Genomic DNA, 25,812 nt, shown 5'->3' with positions numbered 1-25,812 from the left:
GACAGTCCAATTCTCACGTTTCTAGGACTTTGTTTCGTCTGTCTAATAGTTAGTCATTTTCAATGAAATTTTACCTAAAATTTTATAACTTTATATGTGTAAGTATGATCATAATATTACATTTCAAAGTGGCACCATGTACACTTTCCTCAGAATAACCAATCCTATGCCATTTCTGTACCCAATAAGCCACTGAAAGCTACCACGTCTTAAGTTAAAGCCACCAAAATTGCATCAAAACCGTGAAACTTTCGCATTTCTGCGTGGTCCAATTGCGGAGCTAAATGTCTCAAAGTTTTATTAATAAACTAATCTTTTGAGACAAAATGAGTGGCCTTTATCCTCCAAATGGGATAATTTTTTTTCTTCAGGCTGTTTAGCCCAGGGCTGCCCAGGAGTTTCCTCTTCCAAAAGTCCCACGTAGGAGTCCAAGAGCCATTGTCTCAAGCTGAAGCCCAGACAGAAGACCGACGAGCGTGCAATATTTCTTTCTCTTGGTCATTCAAAGTTTCAAAAGGCAACAGTTAACATGTGTAGAATCGAGTGTGGCTTCTTTTTGCGGGGTGGGGGGAGAAGGCCACTCCTGTTGCTAGCAGGAAGCAGAAAACCTGTTTGGCTAGTTCCACAATGTAGCCAATACCTCAGTTATTTTATTTTTCGGCATCAGAATCATGTCTGTTGAAACACAACATCCCATCTAGGTTTTCACACAACACCCCCTGACATTCCTAGGTAAGGAACATTGTTTTGCAAGCCTAGTCAGTTTCACTTATACAGCAATCTGTTTAAGACAAAGGTCCACTGAAATTGACATATGCCTTTAGAGCTAGGGTTTCTTTTAAGCAGTGATTTTTGACATTGTGTAGCCCAAAAGTCAAGCATTGTTCTGTGCAGCTGAAAGTAAAGCTTCTGTTGATTTCCTGGATCTGATCTGACACAGCCTGTTATTCAGGGATAAGCTCTCTTCTGCTGGAGCACCATCGGAATATGGATGGGCATGGCAGGGCCTCACTGAAACAGAGTAATATAGAACATATGAAGAGCATCAGGGCGGCATCATTTTAAATGTAAAATATTTCCCTTTTTAATGGGAAACTTTGGGCTAGCAGCAAAGCAGCGCTGCTTTTTCACTCCGCTTCTATAGTACACACCAGAACACACCCTGGCAGCCTTTCTTGGGGTGCTACCTGTTCCAACTTGCACACTCGGTGCTTGGCAAGACAGTGCAGTCATCATTTTGTAGCTGCAAAACACAGTTTTGATGCACGGCTGTGGTGCTCAAAGGAGCCAGCATAACCATTTTGCTGTTAACTGCTTAAGTGCAGCTTGGTTATGGATGGGAATTCTGCTGAGTGGGTTGATGTATCCCACAACCAGATCCTAGAGTAAAGCAAGAGCAAAATCAAAAACATTACCATGACAGATTAAAAAGCTATGCAATTCGGTGGAGCAACAGGACCAACTACAGAAGAGCAATGAAAAGTAAGTCTTGTGGCTTTGGTTGCACGGTTGTTAAAAATGCCATAAGGAGACCGGCACAAAAATGGAAAAACCCCCTTGCTCCTTCCAAAGCAGAATGGCTTAATAAGTTAAATGCTATCTTTATCTACGAGAAGCTGTCTGCCATAACTAATGATTCCTCATCTTCCTTTGTGCAGGAATGGACGGTCGTCCTTATGAATGAGGAATGTGGTTCTATGAGACTGACGCCTAGATGCTAGTGGTTTCACAGTGATACTCTCTGTACCGCCTCTTGTTAGTCTCTATTTGAAGGATCGATTTAGAAGGTGTTGAACATCACTACGTCAACCTGCCTGAATGGTTTTCGCCTAGACTTTTTCATTCGTCCCACAGTTTATTTCTTTAGCCAGAAATCCTCTGGAACTTGGAATGTTTTTGTGCAGGGGGTTGGGAGGCAGGGGGGAAGGGTGGGCTACAGTTTATGAAAAAAAATAACATTTTTTTCTCTGTTGATGTTCTAGTGCCAGGGACTGCATGGGCACCTTTTTGTATATTTAAAATGTTAATAAAACAAAGTTAAAAAAAATGCCATAGGGCGAAATAGTCAGAGAAAGGGAAAACAAAACATTGGGCACAAGGTCAGAGCTTGTTTCGCAAATAACACGGTGGGGGGGGGGGCCTGGGAGTCTCCCTGCCAGACTAGTCCTGGTTACGAGAGCCTTACCCAGAGTCTTTATCTTACCATCTTTCACAGAGGAGAAATATCCAAAACATATCAGTCTTTGTCCTGCCCTGGGGCAGTCCAGCACCAAAATGCTAGGCAATTCTCCACTGAAGAGTACCAAGAGCAACTCCAGACACGTGTTTCGGTCTGGTTGGACCTCATCAGTAGGGTGAGCTATGCCTCTCTAAGAATAGTGAGCAAGCGGTCCACATTTGGATTCCCCTAGTAATTTAGGGTGAGACCCAAATACACAAACAAGGGGGGTCCTGGGAGTCTCTCTGTTTCAGCCTGGTACACTGATGATTTGGCATTATTCACTAGCATTGAATTAGCACTGAACAAGACAATAGTGAAAAATAAGAACACAGGCACTTTGTTGATGCCGTGGATTAAAGTCATAGCTACTGGAACAGCAACAGATTAACCAAAGCCCTTGCATATGAATCTAGTACAAGACAGACCAAGTATCAGTCTCTTATAGCAACACTTCTCTCCTCCACCCCCACCATCATCATCATTTTGGCACAACGCCTTTATAAATTGTTTTCCAGAGAGCAGTTACTGGATTTGCAATTTACATCTCCTTGAGAACAGTGGATACTGGAATAAACTACCAGAAGAACATTCTAATGCAATTAATATCCATGAAGTACCATGGCTTCCCAGAGATTTTACTAGTAAAAATAAATGCTTCATAGGGAGGTTAATTTCCAATTAGATTTCATACCAAAAACAACAGGACCAAATGGATGGAACGGGGACTCCTGCCATACCCTAAATAAAAAAGGGAAATTGAATTCAACGCACAGAACAGGCTTTTGTGGTCCCCTACAATTAGGTAATGCCCTTTGGGGTTTGTAATGTACATGTACCTGATCAACACATTATGGATAGCATCTTTCTGGGCATAACGATTTATACATTTTCTATATAGGACTACACATTGGTCTTTTCCAGCAGCCAGCCTACTACCCATGACACACTTGAAAGAGACTTGCGTGGATGACCATGCTCCCACATTTGGCAGAAAATCCTCAAAGACACTATTTCAGTCAATATAATATAGAATACTTTTAAAAGCATATCCAAACAAATCCCAGAAAGCCTTACGTAACTGACATTTGCCAAGTCCTTTAGCGACAACAATAAGGAAATCACGTGTCCTCTATTCTTTTTTACTTTTGATCACTTAACTACATCGGAAAGTAAGATCATTTATGTTAATGTTAAAGGCATTTGTACCGCGCACCATCACCACCGGAGAGGTCCCCAGGTTCTCTGTTGGATCTGAAAAGGAGGGTATGAGAAAAAAGGGGTGCCTGAGGGATGGGGGGGTTTGTAGGGTGTAGTGGAAATAGGAAAGTGAGAGTTTACACCGTTCGCTGAGCTTAAGTGCAGTTTTTGGGTCGGTGCAAGTTCCCATGTGCTGTTGTGCCTGGTTATGTGTTTGTCTGTTGTTGTAGCAATGTGGTGAAAGTAAGTGCGGATTGCTGTGCGAGTTTATGTATGAGAAGTGTATGCAGAAATTTGAGGTTTGAGTTGGGTTAGAGGGTTTTCCTTACTTCTTTGTCTTTGATAGTGGGAGAAAAAGCCTGGGTTTCCCAAAATGGTAGACTAGGATTTGAGAATTCCTAGATAGTGGGGGAACAGGTCTGGGTTTCACAAAATGGTAGACAATTTTAATGTTAAAGGACATTTGTACCATGCACTATCTCCACCGGAGTGGTCCCCTGGCGCTTCTGAAGGGAAAGGGCCTGGAGTGAGTAGGTGGGACTGAGCAGGGAAACGTGCAAGAGAATATTGATGTGCTGTTGGCAGTTTCAGTTCGGTTAGCACTGTTCGTTGAGCTTAGGTGTGCTTTTTGGTTGAAAAAGAACAAGCAGTGCATGCAGATGTTCCAGAAAGAGTTCCATTCTAATACCTTTAAGAATGTTATGATAGAAACACATGCCTCCAGATAAAAGTGGCCCATGTGGCTTTTTTAAGCATGAAAATCCTGCCACTAGGACAATTTTTAATCTTTCCAGGTGTATCATTTATGCACCAGTTGAGAGCAGAGGGCAGTGCAAAAGCCAGGTAACTTGATAAAAATCAATAAGTTGTGTTTCTACCCGAAAACCAACTACAGATTGCGAAGAATCGAGGACAGACAAAGCTTTGGAGCTGTGAGCCTGAGGTGTGAGCCAGTCTACTGCAGCTACCCACATCGTTGTGCTAATCCAGCAGGAAGTGCCTATTTCTACTGAGACACACCGCGGAGCGGTGAGCGTGAGCTGTGAGCCTGAAGTGTGAGCCAGTCTACTGCAGTCCGCTGCGGACGCGAAGCCAAAGCCAAATGGAGCCAGAGGTACGTCCAGAAGCATGCCCTTTGAAAACCTCTAAAGTATTCAAAAGCCCAAAATCACTCCTGAAAGAGCCGCACCCGAAAAAATCGGCATACCCGGAGGAGAACTCCAACCCCGATATGAGGTGGAGGAGGAGCAAGTCCGATTCGACTCCTGGGCTGGGGGCCTCCCAAACGGCGCCTCTATCGATTCTAGAATTGTTACACACGAAGCAGCTGAACTCGAAGCCGGCCCTATGCAAGGCACTAAAGAATACTCAAGACACAGCCATGGCGCCCGAGACGCCAGAGAATACCAAAGTAGGAACGACGACTACACCTAACCCACGAGGACAAGTGGGGGAGCAGGTCGGGGTGGCAGTTCCTTTGCTACTGCCGTCGCCGCCGCCGCCGCCGCAGCCGACAACAAGAGCAAAAAACCAGCTCTCGAGTATTCGGGCGTCGCGGTCGGCAGCCGTCCTCAACTCACGGGACGTTGACCTGAGTCCAAGGTGTGGGCTCGGAGATGAGCCCGGAGTGGCGGAAGAGACAGACCAGCAGGATCCTTACAGCCAGCTGAGTCACGGTGGAGAGAAAGACCTGAAAGACGCGCAACCTGATGAAAAAAGTGAGTGCCTTGCAACATCTCCCCCCTCCAATCCAGTCTCATCTGGTGAGAGTCATCAAGAGGTGAGACGGACGGGAGTGAGTAACGCTACTACTGCCAATAGTGACCCAGAAGGGACAAGGGGGATAGCGCCCCAAGAAAAAAGACCGGACAAATCAGAAAAAAGAGAAACAGCAAGTAACAGCAAAGCCAGTGAGGAGGGGGAAATAAGTCGTGTAGTGGAAGGAATAAGGGTGACTAAACTACCCTTAGTTTCATTAAAGGAAAACACCATCCCTAATGGGATAGCCATTCGACCACAGCTCCACGCCTTGGAGCAGGACACCGAAAAAACGGCGCAAGGCCTGGGGGAAAACCAGGCTAAGCTTGCAAAGCTCTCAAAGGAAGCCAGTGACTGTGCGAGAACACCCAATCATGACAAAGACACGGATTCGGATAATGATGTCTCTGAGACTGAAAACTCCTCTGAGGGCGAGCCGGACGACTCCAATAAAGAAACAGATGGGGAACAGCTAAAAATGGGCTCTTGCCCTAAAAGAAAAACACGAGGCAAAGTAAACACCATAGTAAAATCTGGACCTCAAGGAGCAAAAACAACAGCGAAAATACGAGCGCAAAAAAGTACCACTCTGGGGGATCAAAAAGCGATAAAAATAAACAAAAAAGGGATGCCAAATCCGTTACTTTCACGCCCGCTTAAAGCCTTTTTCACACTACAACAGAAAAGAAAACAGAACGCCGATACCGAAGTATCGGACGCAGAGATGTTGGAAATAGCAAACCTAACCCAGCCGGTACAAAAACAGAGAAAAACCGAACCGCTTGTAGCGGCAACAGATAAACAAGTCTGGCCAAATGGATGTGTGCAGGATAATATCATGGCCATCTCATATCTAAATAGTGGTATCAAAAAAACCAAAAAGTCAGAAACCACTGAAAATAGCCGAGTGGGCGAAAAGGACCCCCAAAGAGGCAGGACCGAGATGCCTCAGACCATTTCCACGCCTAAAGGGGTTCATCAATTTATTGAGGAGATCTTAGTGTCCGATAATGATCAGGATGAAGAGCCCTCTGAGGGGGAGAGTCTCGACTGGGAAGCAAACCGAACGAATCAGATACCGCAAGACAAAGAAGAATGTTTGGTTTCGACAAAACGCCATTTTGCCCGGAGATTTGACGCTACGTCTCCGACTTTATTGACGAATTCCGGATTTCAAAGAAAACCCCTTAATAACGACAGAAATGTAAGACCAAGAGGGGAACGCCAGGATCTCAACTTTTCAACACCTGCAAGAAGAGGTGACAAAAGTCAACAGTCACCAAAAAAGAGACGTCTCAGCGAAATCGCTGTGGCTCTACAAAATGAGTCGCCAAATAAAAAACCGGAAATGATTGCCATTATGTCGGCTATGACAATAGTCCTGGCTCCTTTTTGCAAGCTGTACGAAACAATCAAAGACAACGTACAAGACAATTCAGCAATTCTTTCCAACGTTATGGCTAAATTAGCCAAGATAGAGTCGAATTTACCAGAAAATGCAGACCTCACGCTCAATCAGAAACTTTCGTATGAAAAGAAACTGGAAGCTTTGGAAAAAAAGATTGAGAACTTGAAAAATGCGACGTGGACCCAAGGTGAGAGAACGATAGACAGATCCCAAATGTGGCCAAATCAGAAAACAACGTGGGAAACCAACTTTGAAGCATTAGAAAAAAAGATCGAAAGGTTGGAAACCTTGAATAAAGGTTTCTCAACCATCCCTACGATCTCCAACGAAGGTGCAGACGAGTCACTGACCCATGCGATTGGAAAAAAGAAAACTGTGCTGATCCTGGCTCAAGACAAACCAGATGGTAGGCTACAGACTAAAACACAAAAGATACATCCCGTAAAAACAGATCTGAGTAAGAAAATAATAAATGAACAAAAGGAAACCATATCAGCGGATAAAGAAGTCAGTATGGGGCAGAGGACTAGCGAACCGCTGGCTAGCAAAAAACGACATGAGACAAGCACTAAATCAGAGGCGTTGGGCCTGACGCGATCACCACGATCAACAGAGGATTTCCTACAATGCACTGACTTAATGAATATCTCTACTTACTCAGACAATGGGTCAGTTAAACTAAAGGATGACAACAAAGAAGTAGGGATGAAAAACTACAGAGATCTTGCAGAAACACACACAGCAAAAGGTAAATATGACAACGAGAGATCTAGCCAGATGGAAAAAACTGTACAAAGACTGTCTGAGGGACAGGGAGCTGTTTTTCAACCAATCCCGGAAAGTGAAAAAATCCTAACAGAGGGGGAGAAATCAAGAAAAAGCCCTCATAAACAGCGATCAAAGTATGAGGGGGAAGATGGTCAAAAAAGTCCACGTAAGCATCGAATGGAAAGAAGAGATGTGGGTAACAGAAAGGTACCCAAAGAAGCGATACGAATTTTCAAGTTGGAGCAAATGGAACTGGAGAGAAACTTCCATATTTTGAACAGACCAACAATCCTCCAGATAACAAAAAAAATGAAAACCTTAAAAAACTTAGAACAGAGGATCTGGTGCTTGTCGAACCCTATCATAGGGAAAAGAAGGCGAAAGCATTTATACACCTGAAATCAGCTGCCATCGAACATATCGATGAGGAAGTCTATGAGGAATTCCAGCAACGAGGTCTGTCTTTGATGGAATATAAGAGAAGTACGGAGTACCAAGAACCCGAAGATGAAAGGCCTGAGCAATATAATCGACAAACGCACTACAGATCGAAAACGGAGGATCTATACCGGCAAACCCGAGGGTATAATACTCGAGAAAGTAGGGAGCTGCACAGACGACCTATCTATCAAGGCCGGGGTACAAGACGGCCCTCGGATAGGAGGGGGAGAGAATATACAAACCAAAGTCACGGCCAATACACCAAGGTACACTCCGACGGGATAGAACACACTGCAAGAAGCAACAAAAATGATCAGAGATCGATTAAATACTCCTCCAGATCGGACTGTCTATCGCCCGAAGTGTTCACAAATAGTTCCGACAAGTTACGGAAAAATATGGAGGATGAAAGAAAACCGAAAGGCCCATGGAAGTGGCTCATGTCAAATTGGTCGAAAAAGAACGACAAATAGCAACGAACTGGGTTAGCTCGTCGCAATGACCTTAACAAAACCTGCAACGATAAATGCAACGAGCAACCCGAAATGGCACCCTTGAAATTGGGCTCATGGAACACAAGAGGCCATATGCACCTCACGTCACCGGGAGATGTCGATCTGGGCGCATACGATATTCTGTGCCTCCAAGAAACCTGGCTCGTCCACCAACCAGTTCTGGACGGGTTCTCCGTGGAGATATCGCCAGCAGTTAAAGGCCTCTTAGGTAGACCGTCATCGGGTTTACTTACAGCTATAAAAACAGGGACAGGACTGAGTGAACCTAAAAACTGGAAACAGTCCTACGAAATGCTTATCATCCTGACATCCATAGCCCAGGGAAAGATCAAAAGGAAAAAAGGACATCAAAAGACGTTAGCTATTATAAACTGCTATTGGAACCCACAGCGAATGTCTACCAAAATATTCTGCAACAACATCGCCGAAACAATTGACCAGCTATATGCAGAATTTGATAAAATCGAGCTCATCATATGCGGCGACATGAATGCCAAATGCACCGAGGTCTTGGAGTCTACTCCGAGGGTACATTGGGGAGACAGGGATTCTGCTACCGAAAGAGGTATAGCCTTGAATGAAGTTATGAGCAAAAGAAACGTCCAAAATGTAGCGAGGTTATTCCCCCATCAAATCAACTTTCCAACATGGGAACGTAATGAATCAAAAGCAACCTTGGACCACATCTTTATCTCTAATGGCCTCATCCAGGAGCTGTCAGGTTTCGAGGTCAAAAAAACCATCCATAGTGATCACAACCTTCTGTGCTGTTCATGGAGTATTACCACCAGGATATCCAAAACCTACAATTGGACGACAGAGGTAAACCAGCAACAGACTCGCCTGCGGTTAACCGAACGAGACATTGAGAAAATCAGAAATACCTAGGAGGCGAGAGTAAAAGATCATGCTTGGACTAACAAGAGAGAAAGACCAAATTACCTACCGTTATTGCTGGCTTTCCAGGTCAAAGGAACAAGGAAAGCGAAGGATACGCCCCAGAACAATCACACGTATGATAAGACGGTGGTAGAAAAAAGAAAAATTGTACGTCGTCTGCGAAGAAAAGCTAAGAAATCCAACGATGAGCTTGATTGGGAAAATTGGCGCAAGGAAAATTTAAGCTACAGAAATTGGCATAAACATCACAAAGCCACCCTGTACCAAAACGATGCCGAGGCGATGATGCAAAAACTTCACACAAAAAAATCTAGTGACTTTTGGGGTCTAATAAAAGAGATGAACAGGCCGCTGTCCACCGCAATGGGAAATGCTGTAGCGGAAGAAAATTGGATCCAATATTTTACGGCTGAATTCGACTGCCTCACCAGTGATAGCCAAAGGACAAAGCAAAACCAAGTGATAACGTGGGTTGATCTGTCTAATACTACGGACATCGAAACAGCCATACGGAACCTGAAAACATCTAGAGCACCGGGCCCTGATGGACTCTCCAACATGGACCTGAAAATGTGCCCGAAAAAATGGGCGGAAATGATTAGTGATATCTATTCGGAATGTGGTAGAACCAACATGGTGCCGGAATCATGGCAGAAAGCAGTCATCGTCCCGATTTATAAAAAGGGACCGAGACAAGAACCGGCGAGTTATAGACCAATCGCCCTTTTGGACATTCTAGGTAAAATCTACGCGACCCTGCTTCTCGTCCATTTTCGAGCTTGGGAAAAAGTCAGCCAGGCCAAGGATCAGCTTCAAACTGGCTTCCAGAAAAATGGGTGTACATCAATCAACCTACTCGTACTTAACATCATGAAAGCCAAAGTGAAAGAGGGGGCGCCTAAAATATATTTGGCATTCGTGGACCTCTCAAAGGCGTTTGATAAGATCGACAGAAAAAGCCTGTGGACGAAGCTTCAAGACTGGAACTGCCCGGCAAAAATATTGGAGCCAATAAAAGCGCTACATTCGAACACCAAAATAAGAGTTAAACTCAACAATCAGGGCAAGCTATCTGAGGAGATAAATGTTAAACGAGGAGTAAAGCAGGGCTGTCCTTTGGCTCCGGCACTGTTCTCAGCTTTCTTAGGCGACTATCAACTCTCCGAAGAAAAAATTCGATCTTTCCCCCCCAAAATCGGGAAAACCAAGATCCCACGGTTACTCTACGCAGAGGACATCATTGTGATTGACCAGACGAAGGTGGGCCTGCAAAAAAAACTCCGTAATTTGGAGGCCTACATCATGGAAAATAAGCTGGAACTTAACAAATCGAAGACAAAGGTCATGGTGCTCGAGAAAGTCCCCTGCAAAAAGATGAAAAATCTAAAGATCTTCCTGGAACAGTCAAAAATTGAAATCGTAACCAACTTTAAATATCTGGGGATTCAATTACAGTTCATGTGCGGAAAAGAGCCTTGTTGACCAACTCTGGGAAAAAGTGAAAAGATTGACCACGCAAACCAGAGCAGTAGACCGCAAATATGGCAAATTCTCCCTGATCCCGGCTATAACTTTCTATAACACTAAGGTTGTTCCGGCTCTGACTTATGGTACGGAGTGTGTACTATATCTCCAGCGCAACATCTGGAGCAAAATTGAAGGCCACCTTTGGAAAACGGTTTTAGGCCTACCCAAATCCACCGCCATGCCAGCCATAAGGAGAGATTTGGGACTCATATCATTAGCATCGACAGTGGACCAAAGCGCATTGCGCCTCTACAGACGTATCATCATGTCCGATACCCTACCCATCTATAATACCATACGGGAAGAAATTGTTTTAGGCAAATGTAAGGCCTTGAATAAATGGGTGGAAGCGAGAAAGAACGATCTGAGAAAAGTTGAATGCACCGAGAAAGAGCTAATAGAAAACCCCGAAAGAATTAAAAAAAAAAGACGGAAAACATGGACTGGATTGTGACAACAGAAAAGGCGGTGGAAAACAAACTCCTGAAACATCTTCCACCCACTTTCAACAAGGGGAAAAAACCGCTCCAATACTGTGTAAAGTTTCCAAATAAGAAGCTGAGAATGTCTGTCATGAGAGCCAGATTCAACCTCCTCCCCACGAGAGAGATCATAATTTTGAGAAGAAATGGAACCGAAAGCCGCTGCCGTTTATGTAATAGCGAGTCCGCTACTGAGACTTTAAAACATCTCGTGGTCGACTGTCCCAACACAATGGAAAACAGAAGGCTTTACCTTCCTTGCCGGGACGAAAATATGTGGATTTTCCATTTAGATGAACTATGGAATAGACTGATATCGGGTGAGAAGACAAGATGGACCCTGGCTCTGGCCAAACTCATCGACCTAGCATTTGAACAAATTAACAGTCTTCGGACTGAAAGTACGTCGGTGGCGGTCCGTGATCCTGCAGAATGAGGCCTTTTAGCTGCCCGGTCTAGGTTTTGGACTTGGACTGTGGCATGGTTTGTCACCGTCTAGGGGGGTTTTTTGTGAGAAGCTACCATTTGTGGGCCCGCTTTCTGTTATGATACGTAACATAGAGAAGGTTTTTGACAAAACTCAGTTTTTACCGAGTAAAGCTCAAAAAAAAAAAAAAAAAAAAAAAAAAAAATTAAGTTGTGTTTCAGATTTTTATCTGCAGAAATAAAATTGCAGGCCACATAGATGTCTAAACAAATAGATGTTCTCATAATCCACAAACTAAGGCCCCTGTCTGTTCCCCGTCCGTTGCCTGGCCGGGTCTGGGGGTCCTTCCCTACAGCCCCCCAACGTTACCCACAAGGCTAAGGAGACGCCACACACACTGGACACCTGAAACCAATGGAGCAAATCTCATTTCCCGGAAGTTTAGTTCCCTCAACCAACATAGATGACCCTCTTTCTGCACTCATGGACTATCTCACCTCTCACCCCATTTCATCCGGACACTAACTAAAAAAGCTGTGCCTTGTTGCCGCATGTGTTGCACCTTGCCCGGCCAAAAATCTGAATTAGCTGTGCACTGTTGCCGCATTTGTTGCACCTTGCCCAGCCAAAAATCTGAATTAGCTGTGCACTGTTGCCGCATGTGTTGCACCTTGCCCAGCCAAAAATCTGAATTAGCTGTGCACTGTTGCCGCATGTGTTGCACCTTGCCCAGCCAAAAATAGATTTTGTTGCGCCATCTCCAGCCCTTGCCCCCTGCTTCTCCCCTTCTCACCCCACCCTCTGTGCTTGCACTTCGCCTTCTCCTATCCTTCACGTATTGCTGGTGTATTGTCCCCCTTCTGTTTCCAACCACTGCCTCCTCATCTCCCCCACCCCACTTCCCATTCCCTTAAAACTGACATCTTTCCTATACCCCTCCTACCTCCCCTCTCACCCTCCTACCTCCTCCACTGTATTTATATTTTGCTCTTTGTAACGCTCCCCTGGTATCCACGGGGACGTCACTCAGCCTGTTCTGACCTCTTACGACCTCGAACCCTTGCCTAGAGGCTATTCGACTGGAGACTAGGCTTTGTTTTCTTGGATAGTGTGCTCTCCGTCCTGCCTTCAGGGCAGGGGCACGTTGATTGATGCGGGCTCGTTGCTGCCTAGTTACTTCGCTGGCAAGAGTCCGACAGGTAAGTATAATGAGTCTTTTGAACAGTTCTCTAACTTCACTCCTTTCCTTCCTTAGATGATGGCCGGCGTCCAGGGATGGCGGCGTGCTGCTGAGATGAGTAGCAATGAAGGTGAGTGAGAGTGCGATGCACCCCTTTCATATTTGCATTGAACTAAGTTCTTTTTCTGTGTCTTTTAGGTGCTGCAACGTTTTCAGCGTGGATGCCGTTTATGAAGAACAAATGCGGTGGGTAAGCGCGGTATGCGGCGCCTCTAGGTGTTTCCACGCTAACCTGGAGTGTCTTTTCCCTCTTGCAGATGGATAAGTTCCGGAGACAGAGTTCCCCCAGAGAGGCTGGGATTCAGGTAAGCGTTTGAAGCTCGTACAGAATTTTTAAAAAAGCGAAGATTTGCAGAATGTTTACTAATGCCTTTTTTCTGTTCTTTTCCCTTTTCCTTAGGAAGCGGCGTGCCAGGATGGGAATGACACCGCCGAAGATGCCCGCAGAACAGATAGAGCGATGACTGATGGGCAGAAGCGCCGCAAGGTAAGGCTGTTCCCAACAGTGTTCTTGTTCTTGCAGGAGCTGAGCGCAGAAGAAAGATGCAGGCCTACTGGAGACCGATCCGAACACGGTGTGTGTCACGCTGCAGGTGCAGAAAACTCAAAGCATGTTTCTCAGCCTGGGTGTGGCTTAAATCGTCTGGGTGTCACAGGTGCCTCTGGGCTGAACCACACCCAAAAGACTAGACCGCACATGCAGTTCTGGGAACCGAAATATGTGGGGCATCCATCTTGTCCCCATCAATGCACTACAAGTCCAATCCCCAATTTTATCCTATGGGAGTGAGTGAGTCTGGTGACACAAGCGCCAAGTCTGACTCCAAGTGGGTCTTTGGAGGGATGGAGAGGTCCTTGAGGGCCATGTAGGTGATCGTGGCCTGGCTCCAGCCTGACATCTTGGAGGGCTGGGAACATGAGGAGCAGGAATCATGACTGTTATACAATTGTTTGCTCCACCTCTTCTTAGCATTGTATAGTAGCCTGCAAGGCATAAAATAAGCAGTATCGCGGAGCAATTTGCTATGCAATTCTCGAGGTTTGCTAATTAAATTGGCACTTGTGTAGCAAAGCTAGCCATTTAAGTTACCCTTTTCAATGAAAGCACAGCTCGCCTTGCATTCCTCTCTTGCCTTCAGAGCTCTCTCCACCCTCTTTCTTTTCTCCGTTCACTGCAAGTTCAAAGCGGTTAATGGAGAGAGAGACCGCAGCAGTAATCATGCCCTTCACTCATGTGCCAAAAGGCCTGTGTGGGAGTGCTACGCGTATTTTATTTTTCAAAACATTGCAACCCAGAAATAAATCGGGATGATACTGTTATTAAGCTAACTGTATCCTGTCTGCCAAAGACCAGTATGTTAGTTATTTATTTTTTTAATGATTTTTCCTTTTCTAAAAATGTAATAGGTCAGATAATGCATAATTACAGTATTGCTACTGTAAAACACTGCATTGTCTCCATGCTTTAGTGAAGTGTATCTAAACCTCAGCGCCAACTAGATTTCATTTTGTTGGGGAAGATTTATCATATTGACAAGTGGACCTTTTTGAAAATGTACATGACCATGCGGCCAAATGCTTTGACGGCAAACCCAGTACTGTGGCATGCTAGTTGCATACAGCTTGCAGCTGGTGCTAAACCCATGAGCTGATACCATACTCCTTGACATTCTATCTTGCCATGTTGGTGTATACCTGCTACCCTGAAAGTGAGATGGCTGCAACAACAATATTCTGCCTAGTTTGCCCAGTTCTCTGCCTGCTATGGCATCCACTCTGCCTAGTCTTTTACATAATTAATACACAACGTTAACTGATATTTACTTAAAGTAGCAATCAATAGTTTCATCCAGGGTCTATATCTACAGACCTACTGCAAAACAGGTACACTGTATTTGGCCTTCAGAGCTCACTTGCCTCTATGATTATGATTGCATTATATATTTGCATCTGCAGTAGAGAGAGCTGCCCAAACTGTTTTAAGAGCCTATTTATAATATCTATTTATTTGTGTCCATTCATGCAGCTAATATTTTTAACAGACACTCATACAGGGCTCAAAGTTTTTTCACCATCTTGCATAGTCGAGTAGATTTTAAGAAACTCCAGTACCATTTGCAGGGGATGTTGGAAACTTTTATTTAAACTTTACTTTGTTTGCAGTAAATGTCAGATAGGTTTCACTGTGCATGGCTGGCTTCTGGGTGGCAGCAGTGTGCCAAACTAAAGTGGGTCTGTGGTGACATGCGCCATTTTACAGAATGAATTTGCAAAGCCTGACTTACCTCTCTAATGTCTTACTACAATGGTATACAAAACTGCATATTGTTGCCCATTTTATAACTTGGGTACAAGTATCTTCTGGTGGCATTAAAAACATTAGCAATTTTGTACTAATCAAATGGGTTTGTTTGCTAAGAAAAATGTAATTAGCAAACTTTGCTAATCAATTTTTGAAAACTAATTTATGCCTTGGCCTGTCTGCCTTAGCCTACCTCCCACTCACCCACTGTTACCCTATGGGCCTAACGCACTTGGAAAAACGAAGGATTATCATCAGACATGAAAGAGTTACCTTCACTGTTATATGTACTATGACCCACCTCTACTTAGCATTGTATAGTAGCCTGTCTGCCTTACCCTGCCCCCCACCCACTTTTACCCTATTTGTGTAAGGCACTTGGAAAAACTAAGGGCTTTCAGACATGAAAGAGTTATCGGCACTGTATGTACTATTCGCTCTTTTTACGCACTTACCCTGCTCTGTGCAGGCTTGAATCATTCAGAAAGTCAAGGGCTCTGATTGACTTTTTTCCCCACTGCCCCTCCCCAGAGCGCTTTGAAACACTTCTCTGTATAGGTGCTATTCAAGCGAACAATAAATAAATTGCACACCCGGAGCCTGTCAGAAAGCAGCAGCATGATGTTTTTGATTGGCTTGCATTGTTCCATTTTGTTTCTCTAAGAAGCTCATTACAAATGCATATTTATTTTTCTAGCACTTTTCCACCTTATTACTGAAAAGATCGTAAACAAGTACAATTGGGAAGTGCATGCTACCATTGAAATTACTTTTATGAGTTCCTGTGCTTTGTGCATGTATCAAGATGCAGCTGTGTGATGCATGCATTCAAATTAGCGTGTAGTGATTTTCTCGGCCCCCAAATATAATTGTTTGAAGCCCGGTATCTTTCCTATACAACAATTTTGTTCTTAATGTTTTCTATTCATAGTCAAATTACACTGTTCTGTAGGAGGCACATTATTTTTACTCAATTTAATGCACACTCCAATTATGGAAAAATTGTGTAAACTGCACGCCACAAAATGTGTATCTGGGGCACTGATCCATAAGTACGGTCAGGTTTATGCATCCATTGAACCCGATCTTGGAGTCAATGGTCTAAATGGTACTATAAAATGGATAGCAGAAGGAGATCCCTCGTGCGAGGGTGACCGTTTGTCACATCAAGGAACACAATCTTTTTCAAATCTTCAAGACTTCAATTAAAACATTTGAAACCTGACTCTGCAGCCAATGAAGGTGTTACTGCAAAACAAGCATTAATGAAAACGGAAAGGTTACATTTGCAACTGAAATGTAAACTCAGCACAATGTATCCCTTTAGTGGTAATCGAGATCAGCCTGTAACAGTTTTATCATTTGCGGTTCTACCATCTTCTAAGCAATGAATATTATCTCAATCAATAGTCCATTTACCGAACTCTGAAGGATGAAACTTGGTCCAACAAACCTATGACCACGAGAATCGACACAGGATGTAGCTTGAAGATTTTAGCATTGAAGATTTGCCTCAGTGCACACTATATTACATCACAAGATTAGCATACCATTAAGTAATGCCAGCTCTGGGAAATTAGGATTTTCATTAATCATACACAAGACAATTCTGCTATCAAACCACAAAACACATAATTCTAGTCCGGTTTGCTTTATTGTGGAATTGGCAAAGTTTGTCAAAGTCTTCAAAATTAACAAAATATGAGCAGAAGAATCATGAAAGGCATATTAAGTAGTTTATTTTCCTCTAGAAGCATGTTATTAACATCCCATTCTGAAAGATGCTTCAGTAGACTGCAGAACGGCTAGGAATCGGTACAAAAATCACTTGTTTTTCTAAGGTTGAATTCCTACTAAATTAATATTATCTGATTGCGGGTGCACTGTAGGTCTATAGTGCCTCCAACTGACTTTAAAAGCTACTCATCTTTTTGCTGGGCCATTATGCCCTTAAACAGGGGTAGTGCACAGTGTTGAATAGCCGTTTGCAGATATCTTTTTGGTAATGTTCAAGACGGGTCATACTTCAATGATAGATGCATTTAAAAAAAAAAGTTTTATTGATCTAGTTGACTAATCAACTTTTCAATATAGTTCATTTTACAAAAATAAACTAAAAATACAAAAGTTCCTTTAGCAAATCACATAAGCTGCAGTAATTAATAAACATGAAAAATCATGATACAGTTAAAACAGATACAACACATCAAATATTATCTTTAAAAAGATAAGAAAAACGGGAGAACCTAAAGCTCCTCTAGGTTTAGAGATCATAAATAATTCACTTCAGCATTATACAGGGCATAACATAAAATATCTGATGTTACACTTCGATATCCATCAAACAAATGCTTGAAATATTGCTTCCTTAATACCAGTAAATCAGGGCACCTAGTCGTCAGATGTCTAAGAGTTTCTGGCTCAGCGGAGTTGTTACAAAATCGACATACATGGCACTTGCAGGAATGACATGCCATTTTGCTAGCACATCTTTTGTATGCCAAATATTAAGTCAGAATCTGATAAACAGATCTCGGTTTTGCCGTCGGATATTTGATTACATACATACTTGCTTTTTTTTGTCTAGAGGTATGTTCTACTAGGTGTTTTTGCTCTAGACATTCAGCTCGGGTGTTAATCCAGTCCCATTCCCAAATTTTGTTCTTGCTTTATTTGGGATATCCATAGTACGTCATCAGAAACATCAGCTGCAGCCATAAACTAGTGCCTTACACTTCTCGATGTTCATGTTTTTGTGGGTTGTCGCTCTTTTATTTTGCCAGAATATCTAGCAAGGATTTGTGTTTAGAGCTCATGATACATTTCCTAAATAAACTGCACACTTTCCACATATACATAGCATATAGTGAAATTAAACCCAATTAAAATCTCAGGATACAGATGGAAACCCTTTTTTGGTAGCTTTAACAGTTTTTTCCAAAAGTAACCGTCAATTGTAGGCCAAAACATATGTCCACGGCAGCTTCGTGTGGACAGGGAGCAAAGAGAAGCTACCATATTTGGCATTTAAAATGGATGTCTGGGCGGCGGCAGTTGTCATCTTTTTGTGATTTGAGTAATATGGAGCATCAGAGATACGGTCATTAACATCGAGTCCCAAATATTTGTATTCTCGAACCAACTCCAAGGGTTTTGGTTGTAAAGTCCGCGTTTAGCTGTTTTTCTTGATAATCTGGACTGTACCAAAGATCATAAAATTTGATTTTGTCGGATTAATAATTAGTTTTGGGTATAGCCGTCGAGTTCTCTCAGTAAAGCCTGCAGTCCCCTGGGAGTATTCGCCAGAAGAACTAAATCATCAGCATAGAAAAGCCAGGGGACCGCATGCTCCTCCAAACGAGGAGAATCCGAGATGACCTTAACAAAACACGGAGCAATATCCGAAATGAAGAAATTAAACAAGTATGATGCCAGTAAGAATGCTGTTTAAGTCTTCTAAAACTCTTTATTGCATTTGATAGTCTGCCATCTAAAGAGAGCCTTATTTGGACAAATTTTTTCAAATGAAATTCTTTTATCCAGTGTTGAAGATGATTAGGAAACTTAGCCTTAGACAGTTTATAAAATAGAAGTTCGCTGGACACTGAATCAATCGCAGTTTGAAAATAGATGACGGCAGCATAATGTGGTTGCCGATTCTGCCATTCATTGCGTTTGATAATGTGAAGAGTATGTAAGTAAATGGACGTCCCCAGGCCTGGCATGAAGCCAGATTGAAAAGGGTAATGGATATCATCCTCCGCCCACAAGGTGAATTCTTTCAATATTAGGCGTGCAAAAAACTTGCCGTACATCCAAAAGTGCCACAGGTCTGTAATTGTTAGGACATTGGCGATCACACACTCTTGTATATTGGCACGATGACCGATTCGTGCCATGTAGGTGGAATGCGTCGAAAATAGATCACTTGAAAAAAAAACAAAAAAAAAAAATCACCAATAAGATTCTTGCCCAGGCTGCTGGATGGGATTTTAACATGCTATTCGACAAGCCATCTGGGCCCGGAGCTCTCGAGATGTTTAGCTGAGATAAATGCAGAATCAGATCCTCTTCATTTAAGTTATCAGTGACATAATGGGAGGAACTACACGAAGAACAGTCCACCCAAGGAGTGACAGCATAGAGAGAGTTATAATATTGGACCCATATTTCCCCTGAAACTGCATTTATCTGCATAGGTGGTCTGCTCAGTTGTGATCGATTCCCTTATTAAACCACATAGCAAGGCTGAACGTTTATAAACCAGGTGTTGAAGCATTGTTTGTGCATCACATAGCTACATATTGGCACTTCTGGCTCTCACCTAATGTACATATTTGGTTTTAAGATTAGCAGTTTCGCACACTTTGAGATTAGTTGGTAAAGTCTTGAGGGTGCGCATATCCAACCTCAGAATGGCTTTTCTCATCTGAAGCGGTTTATCAAACTTGTGCATGTGTGTTACATTGGGTTTAGTAGAGCATGGATTATTGGTCTTAAAAAGCTGGAGAGCAGCTACATATAAACCATCAGTATAAAGGAGTTCCGGAAGGAGTATATAAGAAGGATAAGAAATGCTCATCAGCGCATGAAGTTTATCAGAGGTCCATCTAAAACTGTTACCTCTAGTTGAAATTGCTAGCTGATGACCATAACAACTTGCCATGATCGGTTTAACTGCTATTGGTCGGGCCCATACAAATGAGTTTCAATCTACATAAATGTAGGCTATTAAAGCAGTTAAACTCCCTCTATACCACGTGTGACTAAGTGGAATATCCTCTTTGCTAGAACCATTTGTCATCAGTAAATTTCATTCTTGCATTACAAGCATCCAGCATTTTGCTACATTTAGTAATTTTGACCCCTTTGGAGAGAGACATTTGATGTTTAAATCACCTACAACAATCGTGTGATTGATTGATCAGCCAAAACAAGGTGAAGCACTGGTGTACATCCTCCAAAAACTGGTCATCGCTAATGGCTGCATGATTCCAGTACGCATTGTTGCAAGCAATGCAAAGAGTTGGATTTGATCTTCACTAATTGTAAGCATGGACTAGGTGAAGTCCAGGGTTGCAGAGCGAGTCCTGATAGAGTCTTAACAGCAACCATAAGACCAGCCATGGGTCTTCCTCGTGTTAATGTGCATGCCGGAATTAAGGAAGTAACATGGTTCTACCAAATGGGGGGGCAGGGGAGTAAGCCATATTTCCTGTAGCATGACTATGTCATAGTCATCTACAGGATTTGCAAGGGTCAAGGTCAAATGTTTGTGACCTCGTGTTTTCCATGATGCAAGTCTATAAATGGTTCCCTCCCCTGTAATGGATTGTTAATGAGACTGATTCTGAGAAACTTGGTGGAATGCGGTTATTATTCGCGTGTTCAGAAACTCAGACTGGGGACATCAAATCGTCAGCAGAGTTGTTTGCCATGGTTTATTTTGAATTGGAAATTATTTTTGAATCAAATCGGCATAAGTAGCTACAACAGAGTACGCTTGATGAAGTAATAAGCACCCCATATCATATAGCTCCTCACAATCTTGCCAAATGATGTTTCCAATAGCTCCGGAAGACATTCATATCTTTACTACTGTACTATCATACTGATGAATAAATGTTGTATCCTGGTATGATTTTAGCTAGTGCTTGTGTATGAAAGGGCCTCATAGAATGTTAAAGTGAAGCTGAGAGTGTTTGAGGCATGGGGGTTCCAGAGAGTGTCGGTTGGCACTTGGAGATAGACTGGGAACCAGGGCAGAGGCTTATTACTTACTCCTATTCCTTTTACACTTACCTGAGTCAGCCTGGTTCCTGCTCCTTGTCATTCCTGACTCAGATACATCATTTGGCGACGAGGAGTCTAAAGAACCTGAAGCAAGGTATGGAGAGTATAGGAGGACTGATGGAGTCAGCCTGCAGCCATGTTAGCAGGTTGTAGAAGTGCTGTGCTGGAGAGCCGTCGATACAGCGAAGTTCATGCCATGATAAAAGCAGGCAAATTGTATGCAATGGATAAAGGCAAACAGAGGTTGTGCCAGGGAGAAAGGCACATGAAGAAAGGCACTGAGTTCGGAGGCGTCACACATTCCGACCCATGACAAAGTAAAAGCTGCCAGTATTGATGGAAAGGCAGTGTCCATGAGGAGAAAACAGAGTGAACAATCTGGCTGGCATGTGAGAAAGTGGCCAGCAACACGAGCCGTGAGAGCAGGATGGCATTTGGAATGTGCCCAAGTTTCAACGTACCGTGGGGAATTGCCTTAGGCAGAGTCTTGGGCTGGAGAAACCCGGAATTTGGAGAGGTCCCATGAGGCTGTGGGTGGCGCGTGCGCCGAGCAAGCCCTTCGATGTTTGTGTTACAGCATGCCCGTTAAACTGGAACGCAGAGGAGGAGGAGGGCACCACACCATCATTCCTTACTCCAGTGCCAGGAAAACACTTTGGAGGAAAGGCCCTGGGAAGGTGGACAGGGCGTAATGACGTATCCCATGAAAACCAGGAGTCATACGAGACAACACGCTTTCAAGATGTGAAGTATTCCACCCATCAGAACGAAGAGTTTTCGTTTCGTCCGGATGTGGAGTTTGCAACTACCTGCTGTGTCAAGGAAATCGTACTGTTGGGAGCCTTCAGTAAGAGCGGGTGATGTGTTAATGCCCGGAGACCTTTTATCGTGATGCAGTGAGCGTTTATCAGCAGTGATTTGTGGAACTGTTACTCCTCACGGAGGCCCGATTTTGAGGAACAAGAAGCGTTTGTAGTCTAAATCAGTGCAATTGGGACTTGATTTCTTTTTATCTAAATTGTATGCTCAGAAAGTTTTGTGTTTCATGCCGCAGCTTTACAGGAAGCGGCGTTCTGTGACAAAATGCAAGGCATGTTTTTTTTTTTATGCAGCAACATCGCAGTTTGAGTTGTTTAGATTCGTGAAGGCACATATGAATCATAGTAGAGTGGTCCGCATAATGATATGGGGTTTATAATGCATTTTGGAGGTAGCACTTTTGGAGTTATGCAGATTCACAGGACATTGCATGTGAAATACTTTGTCAGACGTTATTTACATTTTTGCAATTCGTGGAGTTGAATGAGAATGAATGCTATGAAATATGGCAGTGTATATTATATGGTAATGGGAAATGCATTTTACCCACAACAGGAGAAATGAACAAACGTTTTTCCGAATGGAGTTTTAAAATGAAGTTGTGTTTTAAAATTGGGATGTCTACAAAGTTATGCAGTAGAGATAGCCCATTTTCGGAGATGTTTTATAGGGAGTGGTATTCAAATTATGAATTTAACAGGAAATCATTTTAGGATGTATGTGATTATTTTTTTTTGCGGCCCCAGCCTGGTGACTGATCACCACCATGGATGGAGGCGCAACACATCTCAATTTGGGAAATCAACATTTTCAATGCACATTTGTATTTAGTGTGTATGTGTTGTGTGGACTGTAAGTTGGAGTTTGCATTTTTGAGTGCAAGTTTTGTAGTAGTTGTGGGCACGTGATGTAGGTGTGTGCACATGAAGAAGCATATTTGTGTACTGTTGTGTGAGTGGAAACACTTTGTAGTGGAGTTGTACATATGTTGGAGTTACATGTATTTTCTGGAGTGGCTTTCACATGCCGGCCGGGTGCGTTTGCCTGTATGTTGTAAAACCTTATGTAGTAACCTCAATTTTTTTGTGGAGGTTGGACACTTGTGGTGAGAGTGCTCCAGTTGGGGTTAACCCTTTAGTAGGGTAGACACGTAAACAGGGCATGGGGCCCATTTTAGGTAGTTTGGAGGTCTTGTAGATGCAATTTTGCATAGGAGTTTTGGGCAGGGGACCCATTTTGTAGGTATGTGCGTTAAAGGTGACCGCACATGGTGGTGTCTGTTAGGAGTAGCTAGACTCCTAGAATGTTGTCTGTAGTGCCTGGTGGTGCAGGGCGAGTTCAGTTAAGCACGCCAGTTGATTTTTATGGTCCTCATTAAGAGTCCGGCGGTAACCGAGGTGGTAAAACCGCCTGGTTACCGCCGGACTCGTATTACCATTCTGCCTCCGTGATTCCCAGAATTACTGGGGCATTACAACCCCAGTTTCCTGGGAATCACGGAGGCGGAATGGCGTTAGACTGAATGGGAATGGGGATCATGGAAACACCGGCAGCATCTCATAATGCTGCCAGCGTTTCCTCGTTCGACCTGCAGGCGGGCGGTGTTAAAGGCATGGTCCAGTAAAAATTTTTATTGTCCCTACGGGTCGGCCATGTTTTTTTAAGCCTAAGTGGCTCGATTTTAGAAAACATTCCTATGGACCTTACCCGAGTTTTCGTCCATTATCGGCACGCGAAAACAGGGAGCTGCCATTTTGTGATAATCCTATCACTTGCCGCATCGCCCTGGCTGACCTGCTTTTGCGGCACTAAATCAAATCCCCCACCCCTGAGCCTATCAGCAGACTCGTACCGCCCATTTCCAGCGCCAAAGCACGTCTCGTGTCAACAATCGCTGTGCCTCAGCTAATGACGTGTCGCCATGGAAATGGCAGGACGCCTCTTTCCTCAATAAGTATAAACAGACCTTTTCCCAACACACAGCAGCAGATTTTCGATTCCATTCCTCTCTCTGTGTTACTTTGAGTATTGTGTGACTCGTTTCTGTGCTCTGGTCAGCTACCTTCGCCGCTTGTAGCCGTGTGAACACCTGTACCATCTCTGTAAATTATTTTACTTTGTTTACCACACAATGGCTACAATAATGCCCTACATGTACGAGCCCGAGTATACTGAGGAGGAACTACTGGAAAGGGAAGCACGCGAAAACGATGGGGATTCGGACGGCAGTTGGGAGGACGATTCAACAGATGAAGAGCCTGGGCCTAGTCGCATGGACGGCGTCTCCACCTGGTGCACATGCAATCAGTGCGAGCTAATGCCAACCGAGGACGAAAACTGCTGCTGCCGAGAAAACTCGGGATGCCTGGCCTACATTTCGGAAGGCGAGCCACACCGCAATGCATCACCGAGCTGGCAGACTTCAGGGCAGCCTGCCTCACATGGGCCGTGTTGAGAATAATGATGGTGCTTATGCACGAACTTCGCGCAACTGTTCGTCCTCGTAATGCGAGTAACGAGTAAGTATACTCTGCTTGTCACGCCACTCCTATTTCATGTTCTTCTACTATATCCAAAATTATATATTCATATCATAGTAACGCATGAAAGTCGTTCAATAGTGTGCATTGTCTAGATAGCTTTTGTCCGTGCAGAATGCCATTAGTTACAAGAATTGTCATTGACAACAAACGTTTATTAAACTTATCTTGGTCATTTAAAAACAGTTTGTTTCATTCCTTTTCACAGGTGGTACAGGCTGGTGTCCTATTGTTCCTTTACATAGTGGCTGCACGGGAGGCTTGGACACCGCGTTCGAAGAGTGATACCCGCCTGTGCCGTTTGTGCCATAAGAGAAACGTTCCTGAGTGACAGCGGTCAGTACAGGGGATTTTCTCTCGCTGTGCTGCAACCTGACCTGTAGAATCTTTAAAGTCTTGTATTTTTGTCTCATGAAAATAAGATACAAAATAAAACACCACATATATTTTAACAACGGTTGTTTCGATTTTTTAAATGAATCAAGTGTGTCTCCATTCAAGGATGGACGTCAGACATCTGTGCTCCGAATGGGTGAAGGTCTGGTCGCTGTGAAGCAGGGTGGTCACTATCTAAGCTAACATAACATATTCTCGATAATGCATGCACTAAATAACACTTGTTCAAAGTCTTTCAGTAGGTTATGTCTCTATAAAAGTCACACATATATCTATACTAACAATTACCATTGGATTATACAGGCCTTAGGTTAAGGGTCTTGACCACTATAATACACCGGTTGAAGTGTGGGTCTGTGCTCACAAGAATCTCCGGTATGTGGCATTTGTTATTGATAAGCAACGATATACTATCAAAGGCAGTTCGCACCCGTGGATGAGTGCTGGCATGTGGGGCTGTCTGGGGCGCGAACGCCCAAGGTGCCAAACAACATGTACATTTCAAAAGGTATCCCACGCCAAGGGGCCATCGGTCACATGGCCTCCTCAGACCCCGTGTCTCCAGCCAGGCCTCCCCTTGAAGCAGGCCGCCCCCTTAAGATCACGACATACATGTGTCATTCATTCACAAACACACCCCTGTTTCTAATACTTTATAAACCACTTGATATGTCTCATGAGAACATCTTTGTGCTTTGCAAGTCAACTCCTGAACGTGCTACCTGGCAACCCCTGATATCTACGCTAATCTACTCGTCGTCGTGCTATCCGTGAACTTCTGTGACCGCTTAGAGCAAACCCATCAGTGTGCTACCTGTGGCCACCCACCTATTCTCCTGCAACATACTGCTCTGCTTGCTGAATCCAACTGTTTGTTGGTCAATGTAAGGCCTATCCATTTGTGAGTAGAGTACACAATAGTGCTATGTTCATTGGTCTCATTGCTATGGACTTGAGTTTCCATTGCTATGCTATCAATAGATCCATTTATTTTCATCTTTGTCTATTGTCATCGAACTGCATCCTCCGGGGGTCCAGTCTATAATGTAAGCATGTTTCCTTCTCGTGCAAGACAGAA

At 43.6% G+C, this 25,812-nt stretch overlaps 1 protein-coding gene across 1 annotated transcript in view; it reads right to left on the bottom strand.

The window, feature by feature from the left end:
• SNX4 (sorting nexin 4) overlaps positions 1-25,812 on the bottom strand; it is a 1,088,579-nt gene that overhangs the window by 736,711 nt on the left and 326,056 nt on the right. The window lies entirely within an intron of this gene.

This window comes from Ambystoma mexicanum, chromosome 9, assembly GCF_040938575.1.
Source record: "Ambystoma mexicanum isolate Mex_15411 chromosome 9, UKY_AmexF1_1, whole genome shotgun sequence".
Classification (NCBI taxonomy): Eukaryota; Metazoa; Chordata; class Amphibia; order Caudata; family Ambystomatidae; genus Ambystoma; species Ambystoma mexicanum.
The sequence above is the reverse complement of the archived record's forward strand: the minus strand, read 5'-3'. Positions and strand labels throughout refer to the sequence as shown.